This window comes from Triticum aestivum, chromosome 1B (assembly GCF_018294505.1).
Source record: "Triticum aestivum cultivar Chinese Spring chromosome 1B, IWGSC CS RefSeq v2.1, whole genome shotgun sequence".
Taxonomy (NCBI): Eukaryota; Viridiplantae; Streptophyta; class Magnoliopsida; order Poales; family Poaceae; genus Triticum; species Triticum aestivum.
Window position 1 is genome coordinate 684849399 of NC_057795.1, and position 12640 is coordinate 684862038.

Here is a 12640-nt window from a genome sequence, read left to right on the forward strand (position 1 = left end):
TCATCAATGAAGTAACCTCTGAGACATGAGTTGGGCAACATGGCCGACCCTAGGATCGTATCTCCTGGGGACTAGTTCAGCCAAATATAGGCGTAGGCGTGTTGCCATCACCGAGGTGTAGCTTAGTAGGGAGGATGCCAAACTGCGGACCAGAAAAATCTTTCTCGAGTAGAACTGCAACTTAGTACAATCCAGGCTAGTTCTGCGGACCCCATTGGTTGATCCACGTGATGTTGGCATGCATTTTTGTTTTGTTTTAGCAACCCTCAAGCTGGCTCGACGGGACCCATCCATCAACCTGCAAGATGCCGGCGTGGATTGTTTTTGCTGTAACAGCCACCAGGTCGGCTCCCCCGGGACGCATCAGTCGCCTATGAGATGCTGACATGGAAATCATGTTAATATGTTGTGCCAACGACGAGATCGGTCTTGTTAATATGCTCTGATCTGAATCAAAATACTTGACTTAGCTAGTCTTTGGCTTCAATCTCCATGATAAAATATCGTGGAGTGTTTCCGAGGCCAGCCCTCAGCCAATTTTTGGCACCCTGGGGCATAGTTGACTAGGAAACTAGGGATTCCGACCTGGTTAGGCCAAAACTTGTCTAATAGCTTTTGGTGCGTGAGTATATAGCCCCCGGGCAGGGTTCTTCTGGTCCGGGGGACCTCCCTTTTATTGGTATAATTTGGGCTAGCGCGGCCTAGCCATATTGGCATAGGCTTAGTAATGATACGTCTTCAACATATCTATAAATTTTGATTATTTCATGCTATTATAGTATCAATCTTGGATGTTTTATCTGTAATTACAAGCAATTATATATTATTTTTTGGGACTAACCTACTAATTTAGTACCCAATGCCAGTTGCTGTTTTTTGCTTGTTTTTGGTTTTCTAGAATATGAGTACCAAACCAAGTCCAAATGCCACGAAACTTCTTGGAGATTTTTTCTGGACAAAAGAGACACTAGAAGCTTTGGGAGGAAGTCAGAAGGCGAAGTAGGTGGCCACATGCCACCAGGGCGCGCTCTGGTGCCTCATGGGCCCACCTTTGCTCCGTTTGACCTAATCCGCCTCTATAAATTCTTTAAAACCGAGAAATCAACAGAGAGCCAACCAAAACCCTATTCCTGCCACCGCAAGTTTCTGTTTTCGAGAGATCCCATCCGGGCCTTCTCTGGCACTCTACCGGAGGGGGATTCGACCACGGAGGGGCTTTACATCAACTTTGTTGCTCTTCTGATGACGTGTGAGTAGTTTACAACAGACCTATGGGTCCATAGCTAGTACCTAGATGGCTTGTTCTCTCTCTTTGATCTTCAATACAATGTTCTCCTCGATGTTATTGGAGTTCTATTCGATGTAATGACTTTTTGTAGTTTGTTTATTGGGATCCGATCAATTGTGAGTTTATGATCAGATTATCTATGAATATTATTTGAGTCTTCTATGAACTCTTTTATGCATGATTATTATAGCTTCGTATTTGTCTCTAATCTATTGATTTTGTTTGGCCAACTACATTAATTTTTCTTGCAATGGGAGAGGTGCTTTGTAATGGGTTCGATCTTGCGGTGCTCAATCCTAGTGAGAGAAAGGGACATGACACGTATTGTATCCCTATTAAGGATAAAAAGATGGGTTTATTCATGTGTGAGTTTACTTTGTCTACATCATGTCATCTTGCTTAAGGCATTACTCCGTTTTTTATGAACTTAATACTCTATATGCATGCTGGATAGCGGTCGATGTGTGGAGTAATAGTAGTAGATGCAGAATCGTTTTGGTGTACTTGTCTCAGATATGATGCCTATTTACATGATCATTGCCTTAGATATCGTCATGATTATTCGCTTTTCTATCAATTGCCCAATAGTAATTTGTTTATCCATCGTATGCTATTTTCAAGAGAGAAGCCTCTAGTAAAAACTATGGCCCCCGGGTCTATTTTCAGCATATACCAAAAACCAAAAATACCTTGCTGCAAATTTCTTTATTTTATTTTATTTATGTATATACCTATACAAGATTTGATCCTTGCAATTAACCGCCAAGGTATTGACAACTCCTTGTTCGCGTTGGGTGCAAGTATTTGTTATTTTGTGTGCAAGTGCTGTAACAGGTGCATCATCGGCCTCTTCGGAGAAATCCCTACGCAGCCCACAAGTATCAAGTAATACTGATGACTTAGTTAAATTTGTGATGGATGTGCTTAAAGTCAAGTCATGTAACCAACTTAATGGGATATTTTGTCATTCTTCTTCTCGAGAGGGCGCCCACCAATCTTGGGGGATGATATAGGCCTATTGTCCGGGTCTGATCAATCGATCAATCACCGTGGTCTACCCTAGGGGTCCAGAAGGGAAGGAGAAAAGTTTATAAACATTTAAAGTTCGACAAGCTACTTTTGTTTATAATGGGCAAAGCAAAATTTGTCCTTTAATTATTTTATTGCTTCAATCATGACGTTAAGGGCTTAGTTAGCCGGGCGTCGACTTCTACCTCTAAAATAATTTCATGGTCAACTAATTATCTGAGATGTCGGCACCCTGAGGCGGCTTGACCAGAAAACTAGGCAACCGGATTTATAAGGCCTAAACTTAAGCTGCCAGAGAGCTTCCTCGGGTAAGCACGCACTACTAGGGAAAACCTTATACATAGAACTTTAGTAGTAGCGTGGGTCAAAAAAGAACGCTGGTGCTAATTAGCAGTAGCGCGCCTGAGGAAACCGCGCTGCAGATAAAGATCTAGCAGTAGCGCGTCTTGCTGTACACACGTTACTACTAAAATTCCCACGGCTTAGCCCATAGGCTACACATAGTAGTAGCGATCTATGACAAAATGCGCTACCGCTACGTTGTTTGTAGCAGCGCGTTTTAATATAAACTCGCTGCTGCTAAAGGTTATAAAATTAAATGGAAAGAAAATGGAAAGGTAATTGAAAATGAAAGAAATAGAATAAGGTGAAAGGAAACAAATAAAATGTGAAGAAAACTAAATGAAAAAGAGGAAAAAAGAGAAAGGAGTAGCACTAGCGTGTATCAGAGAACACGCTGTAGCTAAGATAGCAGCAGCGCTTTTCCTGGAACGCGCTACTGCTACTTCTGACTTAACCACGGGGTTCATCCTTCCCCACGCCACTTCCCACAAATCCAACTCTCTCCACTCTCGCCGCCGCCGTCGCCCGTCGGCCGCCACGCGCTCTCCACACCCTCTACGCCGCCCTGACCCCCGACCTCAACGCCGCCCCCACCTCCGACCACAACGCCGCCCCGGACGCCGCCCCGACCCCAGATTCAACGCCGCCCCCACCCCCGATCTCAACTCCGCCCCGGACGCCGCCCCGACCCCGACCTCGACGCCGGTCGCCATCCGCCGCGCGCCCGAGCCCCGACCCTGACCTCGACGCCGCCCTGCCCCTCCCTCGTCGCAGGCACCCAAGGTGAGCACGCCCGCTCCTCCCTCTCCCCTACCTCTGCCTAGAGTTTCTTTATATTTTAGTTGCATATTAAGTTTATTTTTATTTATAGTAAGTTTATTTTAGTTGCATATTAAGAACTAGGTACTAATTAGGTACTAGAATATTTTTATTTATAGTAAGTTTATTTTTAGTAAGAACTAGTTGAATTAATAGAACTAGTTAGTAAGAACTTGTTTCTATTTTTTAGTTAAAGAAAATTTTCCCGCCTCGACGTGGACGATGCTTATCCCGCATCCTCGTCGTCGAGTCGGCGGAGGACGACACCTGCTTGACCAGATCGGCCATGTCCGGGACTGGGCTCCGCCGGGGTGGTACTGGGAGGCGCTACCTATCGGGGGGCGCAGGTTGGTGAGGAGCCAGCCTGTCGTTGACCCGAACCTTCTTTGGTGGCGGTCGCGTGGGCCAGTGACGATCCAGAGGCTCGAGGACTCCATGGAGGTCGTGCGCCACCGTGTCAGTGAGACGGACGCGCACGTCCGTCGCTACTTGTTTGCGTTGGAGCACAGGCCATTCTCCAATACCTGGCAGGTTCTCCGGGGATCTCATTGGAGCTATGATCCCGTGATGGTTCCTTCTCTGTGGGTGTCCACCGCCCGCGTCGATACCCGTCGTGTGCTAGGGTTTTAGTTGTATTAGTGATGTTATATGTATGACACTATTCGTGATGTATTAGTGATAATATTCGACGATGTACGGACATATGAGATGATTTACTTTTGCTTATTGAATGCATGCTAATTTGAGTCCTATAAGATATTTTGAAATGTATATCTTGTGTTGCTCAATATCCAAGTGGCCCGTCATGTTTGCAGGTTACACCTCCGAGTGGCCTATGTTTTGCCGGAGTGTTGATTCATTTCCGTTCCGGCAAATTTCAGGCGCTCGATATGTCCTATTTTAGCAAAGGTCATGCCAGATTTTTCCATCAATTTTGGCATTACTTGTGCCAGAATATGTAGGAAATATCGAGGGCCCCGGATTTGTGTGTTGAGTATCTTGGTAGTTGTCTTCGATCGATTTTCAATTAATGTTTTAACTATGAACATAGGAAATGTCCGACGACGAAAAGGATTTCGGTATTTGCAAATACTGCGAAGACGAGCGCGGCATGTGCGACGGAATCTTCCTAGATGATGATAGGCGCTTCAGCATCAAGCTGGACGAGAACTTCGAAGTGGATACAGTAAGTCACAACGACAAGTCTTTTTTCGTAATTAAGCATGACATCTGCTTCATTTGCTTCCACTTATATTTTTTTACTATTCTACTAGCGTATCCCCTGCCATGCAAGAGTTTTTGTATTGGATAAGATATGTTTCAGTCATAATATGGAGGAAAAGAAAGTTTACTTGAAGACCGAGCATGGTTATATTTTCCATGCAAAATTGTACAATTCAGACGATTAAACCTATTTTGGATGCAAAACATGGCGAGCACTATGCAAGACTTATGCATTTGAGCCTGATATGGTTATCACCTTTGATATTCGTCCGGAAGATGATATTGAAGGTAATACCGACATCTGAGTCGATGTGCAGACGCCTCCAGTTATACCATTATGTAAGTTTCTCAACCATATTTATGTCTTTGATATTGTTTATTGAAAAATAGTTGACAACTAATTTGTATTGTCAGCTTATTTCGGTGCAAGCAAACATGTCCATCGCTTGGTAGACAGGACCGTATACCGTCCTGGGGATGAACTCAACTGCGAGGAGCTCAGTCATTATGTTTCATGGCTTGAGGATCTTGATACTGTCAAGACAAATTTTTTTCCTGCATTTAGAAATGTTAGTACTGAAAATGTGCGACCAATAGTGTTCTAATGAACTACGGTCACATCTATTTAGGAAGGATGATAAGATTTTTACTATTTGTCATCAGTGCATCTTTTCCATACATTATTTTTGAAACTAAACTTCATTGCTAAGTATGTTAACATATGATGTTCTTCAACAGGGACTCCTGATGAATGTTGTGCCTTATGGGATCGAGACTAAAGGTACCATGAGTATTATCAGCTTATGGCCAAGATATCCTACAGATTACTTTAGTGCATTCAAGATTAGCGACGGATGCTTAATAATGCAAGACTGGACCAAATATGTGATGGGGGAGCGCAGAGAAGTACTAGGGGGCAGCAAACAGATGTGCTACCCACGATTAGGAGACAGGTTCATCTGCAAGCTCCAGCTTGATCAAGGAGGAGAGCTATACATGTTTTATGTTATTTTACCTAAGAGAGAGCAGCAGGAGTGATTAGCTAGCTAGAAATGAGTTTGAGGATGATGATGTGCTACACTATATTACTATGATGATAAAATAGCTAGTGTTGATGGTAATGACTATGATGATTATTATTAGCTAGTGTTAGTGGTGATTAAATAAATACTGTTTTTTTGAGACAGAAATAAATATTGTTGGTGGTAATGACTATGATGATGATTAAATAGCTTGTGCTGGCGGATTAGATTCAAGTGGAGGCAACATGTGGTGCACATCGAAAGTACTACTAGTCCAAACTAGATCAAGTTTGGATTAGTAGTATACTTTTGACATGCACCACATATTTCCTCCACTTGAACCTAATCCACCTTCATTTGACACACTGTTATGGACATAATGATGTAAACCTCATAACTGGTATTGTACCAATATTTGTACGATGGTGCATAAATACACTAAAAATAAAAAAATAAAAAAAAGTACTAGTAGCGATGGACAGAAAACACGCTGCAAGTAGTTACCTTAGCAGTAGCGTGGTACCGAACAAACGCTGCAGCTATTTGTCCTAGCAGTAGCGCGGGCAGGCACGCGCTACTGCTAAGCAATAGCTATAGCGCCTTATTAGTAGCGCGCCTACCCGCGCTACTAGTGAGCACAAAACCAGCGCTACTTGGAGCATCACTAGCCCCCGAACTTGCCTTCAACGACGATATTTGTGTGCGGACTTGAGTCATCGGCTTGCAAGGCGGGTTATTCAACATAATATGAATTGATGATAGTCCGGCATCGGCTTCTGTGTCCAGTATTTATGATTTCTTCCTGTCGTTGCCTCGATTTCCACGTGTTTGAGCGAATGCGAATGGTCCATAGCCCTTTTTACATTTTAACCCTTTAATAGGAACGAGTGGCGTCTATATAAGGAGGTTAGATCCCCAAACGCCATCCCACATCACCCAAAGAGCAAAGGTGCAAACCATGAAAAAGCTCAAGTCATGGCTAGCGCCCCTGGCTCCTCCTCGCGTCCTCACGACCTGCAAGAGGGGGATTGGCAAAGTTGTTCTGTATCTCATCTTCAGCTTAGTCGTCTCCAGACACAAGGATACCCCCCCTTGCGGATCTAAGTCTCCGTATGGGCAGGATTGGCTTCTACGGGCGATGGTGCATTGGTGGAGAATTTCCCCAATCCCAGCCAAGGGGAGTGGGTGTGCTTCATCTCATTCCTTCTGAGGGGCGTAGGATTCCCGATCCACCCCTTCCTCAGGGGTCTATTGGGGTACTACGGGATCCAGCTGCACAACCTCACGCCAGGTTCCATCCTACACATCTTTGGTTTTGTCGCTTTATGCGAATTGTTTTTAGGCTACAAGGCTCATTTCAAACTATGGAGAAAGTTCTCTGCCTCGTCCCCCGCCATCAGGGCGGTGGGTCTATATTTGAAGTGGGTGGCGCTGAAGTATGGCGCATAGCCGGATCCGGTTACCCCATTGATATTCCAAAGAAGGGGTCCGAAGAATGGACTTCAGAATGGTTCTATATTGAGGATTTTCCTCTTTCGGACCCATTTCGGCATGGACTGCTCGAATTCTCCAGCGCTCCCCTGAAGAAGTTACTAAGATGGCGCCCCAAGTCCCCTGGGTAAGAGGATAGTGTGGAGGTGATGAGACTGGCTAGTAAGGTGAGGCTATTGACCCATTTCGGACTCTGATCGTCGAAGTTATGGCTAGTGCGATAAAGCGATGCATCCAGCCTCTTCAATCCAGAGTAGCTCCTCTATGGAACTACAACAGGGAGGACGACACGTCTCGATATAGGCGAGAGGGTCTGGCTAACCAAGCCGCACTGGCCGCCATGCTGTTCGACCTCTATAAAGGGGAAGAAGAAGACTTCGCCCGTTTAAATTGTCGGGAAGGTTTTTCTATGAACAACCCCATCGAATGGGTAAGTTAGTCATTTAATATTTTTTCTTTATCAATGGCACGCACTGACCGAATACTCTGCTTGCTTTGAAACAATCATGGAGGAAGGTGGTTTGGAACATCTATTGCCCCCCCAGCTAGAGGATCATGCTCGCAATGAAGACCTGGGATTCCATGAAGATCCGGATATATTTGTACAATTCGGAGATGGAGTTTACTATCAGGCGAACCTTGATGGCTCGGAAGTAGCCATTGTGGCCGATTACCTCGATCTCTACCCCTTCGTCAAGTTAAGTGTTCGGAAATTGCTTTAAAAAGAGAGATACTTCCGCTCACATCTTACCCTCCGCACTGGACCGTGTTTCGCAGGATTGGCGCTCAACAAGCCATACCCAAGGACATGTGACCAAAAGAAGGTCAACACCTTCACGGAGTGGATGCGCAAAGCAAAAGGAGACCGGGAGTGCTACTGAGCCTGCCCCGTCACCCACAAAAGGTATATCCCTTGTTTCATACTTGGGCGTGAAACCAAATTGTCATTTTTATCCTCCTTCTATCATCTCAGGAGGAGTATACGGAGGACCATAAACAAGATCCCGTCCAGCCAAGCCGCAGCCAATCCGGTGCTGGAGACGTCAACTAGGACGGGGTGCATGTTGGTGCGGCGCAGTCTCATCCGCCTCATGAAGAGCTGGATGATGTGTCATTCACTAATTCCGAAGTGGAAAGTGCGATGAATCATCGACACTTAAAAGAATCCCTTCGCAACCCTGCCTTAAAGGAGCAAGAATTTACCGCCCTTAGCACCATGGGTGCATACATTCGAGCTGCACGGGAGGGACTCACAGGAGTTGCTCGCCTGTTATCAAAAGATATATAGGCAAAAAAACTATGTAAACTTAATAGATAGATAGCAGTAGCCCCCGAGACTTAAAGCGGTGGAACTAACCGATTTGAGGATCGTTTATGACCGCAGGGTCTCAAGGAGAAGAACAACATATTGTCCCAGGAGCTCGAAACAAGCCGGACACAGCTAAAAGTTGCTGTCACAAAGCTTTAAGAAATGAAGAGTGCCCGAATGACTGGGGGTAAGGATAAAAAGTTGGAAGAGGAAGTGCAGAAGCAAGCCGAAGAAATAAGGAGCCTAAAGGCTCAACTCTTGGATGTGCAACAGGAAAACCAAAAACTAAAGGGAGGTATATTTGGTAAAACCCTAGAACCCTCCGGAGTGCTGATAAAAGCATATAGTATGGAATGTTAAAATATGGTTCGTGCAGGTTTGTTAACCGGCCACCATGAAGAGGAAGTGTCCGGGCTTCAAAGCGACATTCTAAAAGAACCGTCGAAGTTGCATGAGCGTGCCCGGAAAGCCATGAAGAATATGGCCAAAGCCTTATGGCCATCCGATGCCCCTCCAGAAACTATGGAGGGGTTGGTGGACCTGTTCAAATGTGCTCGGCGTCGCTTCGAGCTATGGAAGATGTCCGCATGCCGGGAAGGTGCGCGAGAAGCATGGGCCATGGTGAAGACGCGCTACACCAGCCTTGATCTGAATCATATGGCCCGAGTTGGACCCTAGGGACCAAACGGGAAGGAAATTCCTGTAAACTTGGTATATGACCAAGTAATGATAGCGGCAAAGTATTCGCAAGAAGATTGTAAGTTAGATAGCCTTATAGATGGCATAGAAAGAGAGTAGGTGTTCGATTCTATGTATCCATGTACTTTATAACCGAACTTATCTCCGGCCAAACTTATATGAAATTTTGTCATCGCGGACCTTCGACTTCCACCTCCAAACCAAGAAGTTGGAATGTTTCCGTATACTATGTTGAATAGAAAACATTTAGTATCTGCGGAAAACAGGCAATCCGGTCATATTGCTCGAATAGAAAAAATGTTTTCGGGGAGTTATGTTATATTACTGCTTAACGTAAGAAACATCTTCCAAGAAAAATAGTTCTGTTAAGGGTTCCTTTCCTTGGGTCGACATCAGGGATCATGCATGCCTAGGCTTGTATGCGGATTATGGGTAGCCGATTTCATATTTATTGCCAAAGCAGTCCGTCGTATATTTGCCGACCAAGTATTCCTTAAGAACGCTAGCTTTCGTCTTCACCTGTCTGAGATACAGATTCAGATAACCCTGTTGTAAACAATCGCAGAGGTGCTCCCTTTACACCCTAGCCGAACAATTGGGAACATAGGGTATAAACACAGGAGCGAGGCAACCCAGCTTGGCAAAAACTTAAGGTATAGAGGTGCATATGATGGCAAAGAATTGTATAAAAACAATCAACGTAGACAATGAAAGCTGTAAGCTTTTAATAATATGCTTTGTTAAAGAAGCCCCCATGTATGGAGGTGTATACATTTAAGGATGTGTACCCCTAATAGTGTGGTTGATCCGAACATACATTGGACATAAAAGATGAAAAAACGAAAGAAAAGAGAAAGGAAAAAAACTTAAAAATGGGAAATAAAGAGGCGAAACTATGCGTAGAATCTTCGGAGCCGGGTAGTGTTCCATGGGTTCGGCTCAAGGCGGTTATCCGCTGCATTGCAAAGGTGATAGGCTCCTCCAACAAGGACTTCTTCTATGATGAAAGGGCCCTGCCATTTGGGTTTGAGCTTGTCCTTTTTCTTTTTCGGGAGGCCTAAAACAAGTTCTCGACATTGTATGCCTTAGCCTGCACTTCTCTGCTTTGGTAACTCTGGGCCTGCTATTGATAAAATGCAGAACGAGCCTTTGGAACGCCGTGCTCGTCTTCGAGTCCATCTAGGTCATTTTGCCGATCTAATTCAGTTTCTCGCTCTTCATACATGCGCACTCGAGGTGAGTCATGAATAATATCGTAGAGCAATACAGTCTATGCGCCGTACACCATGAAGAAGGGTGTATATCCGGTCGTTCGATTGGGTGTGGTCCAGAGCCCCCAGAGTACGGAATCAAGTTCCTCAACCCAGTGCTTGTCTGATTCTCGTAAGGAGCGCACTAGTCTAGGCTTAATGCCGCTCATAATCAGACTGTTGGCTCGTTCAACTTGGCCATTTTTTGAGGGTAGTATATAGATGCATAGTCGATTTTAATGCCCAACTTAGCGCACCAGGTTTTCACCCCATCATCTGTAAAATTGGAGCCATTATCAGTGATGATACTATGCGGGACACCATAATGGTGCACCTGTTGGGGAACGTTGCAGAAAACAAAAATTTTCCTACTCGTTTCACCAAGATCATCTAGGAGTTCATCTAGCAACGAGTGATTAGATGCATCTACATACCTTTGTAGATCGTGTTCAAAAGAATGGTGATGATGTAGTCGTACTCGACGTGATCCAAATCACCGATGACCAGCGCCGAACGGACGGCACCTCCGCGTTCAACACACGTACGAAACAGCCACGTCTCCTCCTTCTTGATCCAGCAAGGGAGGGAGGAGAGGTTGAGGGAGATGGCACCAGCAGCAGCACGACGGCGTGGTGTTGATGGAGCTGCAGTACTCCGGCAGAGCTTCGCTAAGCACTATGGAGGTGGAGGAGGTGTTGGGGAGGGAGAAGGAGGCAACCAAAGGCCAAGGCGTTCAGGTATGAAGTCCCTCCTCTCCCCCACTATATATAGGAGGGCCAAGGGGGGTTGGCCGGCCCTAGGAGATCCAATCTCCTAGGGGGTGCGGCGGCCAAGGGGGGTTTCCCTCCCCCCCAAGGCACCTAGGAGGTGCCTTCCCCTCCTAGGACTCTTTCCCCCTCAAACCCTAGGCGCATGGGCCTATGTGGGGCTGGTGCCCTTGGCCCATTAGGCCAAGGCGCACCCCCTTACAGCCCATGTGGCCCCCCGGGACAGGTGGACCCACCCGGTGGACCCCCGGGACCCTTCCGGTGGTCCCGGTACAATACCGATAACCCCGAAACTTGTCCCGATGCCCGAAACAGGACTTCCCATATATAAATCTTTACCTCCGGACCATTCCGGAACTCCTCGTGACGTCCGGGATCTCATCCGGGACTCCGAACAACATTCGGGTTACTGCATATACATATCCCTACAACCCTAGCGTAACTGAACCTTAAGTGTGTAGACCCTACGGGTTCGGGAGACAAGCAGACATGACCGAGACGACTCTCCGGTCAATAACCAACAGCGGGATCTGGATACCCATGTTGGCTCCCACATGCTCCACGATGATCTCATCGGATGAACCACGATGTCGAGGATTCTATCAACCCCGTACGCTATTCCCTTTGTCTATCGATATGTTACTTGCCCGAGATTCGATCGTCGGTATCCCAATACCTCGTTCAATCTCGTTACCGGCAAGTCACTTTACTCGTACCGTAATGCATGATCCCGTGACCAGACACTTGGTCACTCTGAGCTCATTATGATGATGCATTACCGAGTGGGCCCAGTGATACCTCTCCGTCATACGGAGTGACAAATCCCAGTCTTGATCCATGTCACCCAACAGACACTTTCGGAGATACCCGTAGTCTACCTTTATAGTCACCCAGTTACGTTGTGACGTTTGGCATACCCAAAGCACTCCTACGGTATCCGGGAGTTACACGATCTCATGGTCTAAGGAAAAGATACTTGACATTGGAAAACTCTAGCAAACGAACTATACGATCTTGTGCTATGTTTAGGATTGGGTCTTGTCCATCACATCATTCTCCTAATGATGTGATCTCGTTATCAATGACATCCAGTGTCCATAGTCAGGAAACCATGACTATCTGTTGATCAACGAGCTAGTCAACTAGAGGCTCACTAGGGACATGTCGGTGTCTGTTATTCACACATGTATTACGATTTCCGGATAACACAATTATAGCATGAATAAAGACAATTATCATGAACAAGGAAATATAATAATAATGCTTTTATTATTGCCTCTAGGGCATATTTCCAACAGTCTCCCACTTGCACTAGAGTCAATAATCTAGTTACATTGTGATGAATCGAACACCCATGGAATTCTGGTGTTGATCATGTTTTGCTCTAGGGAGAGGTTTAG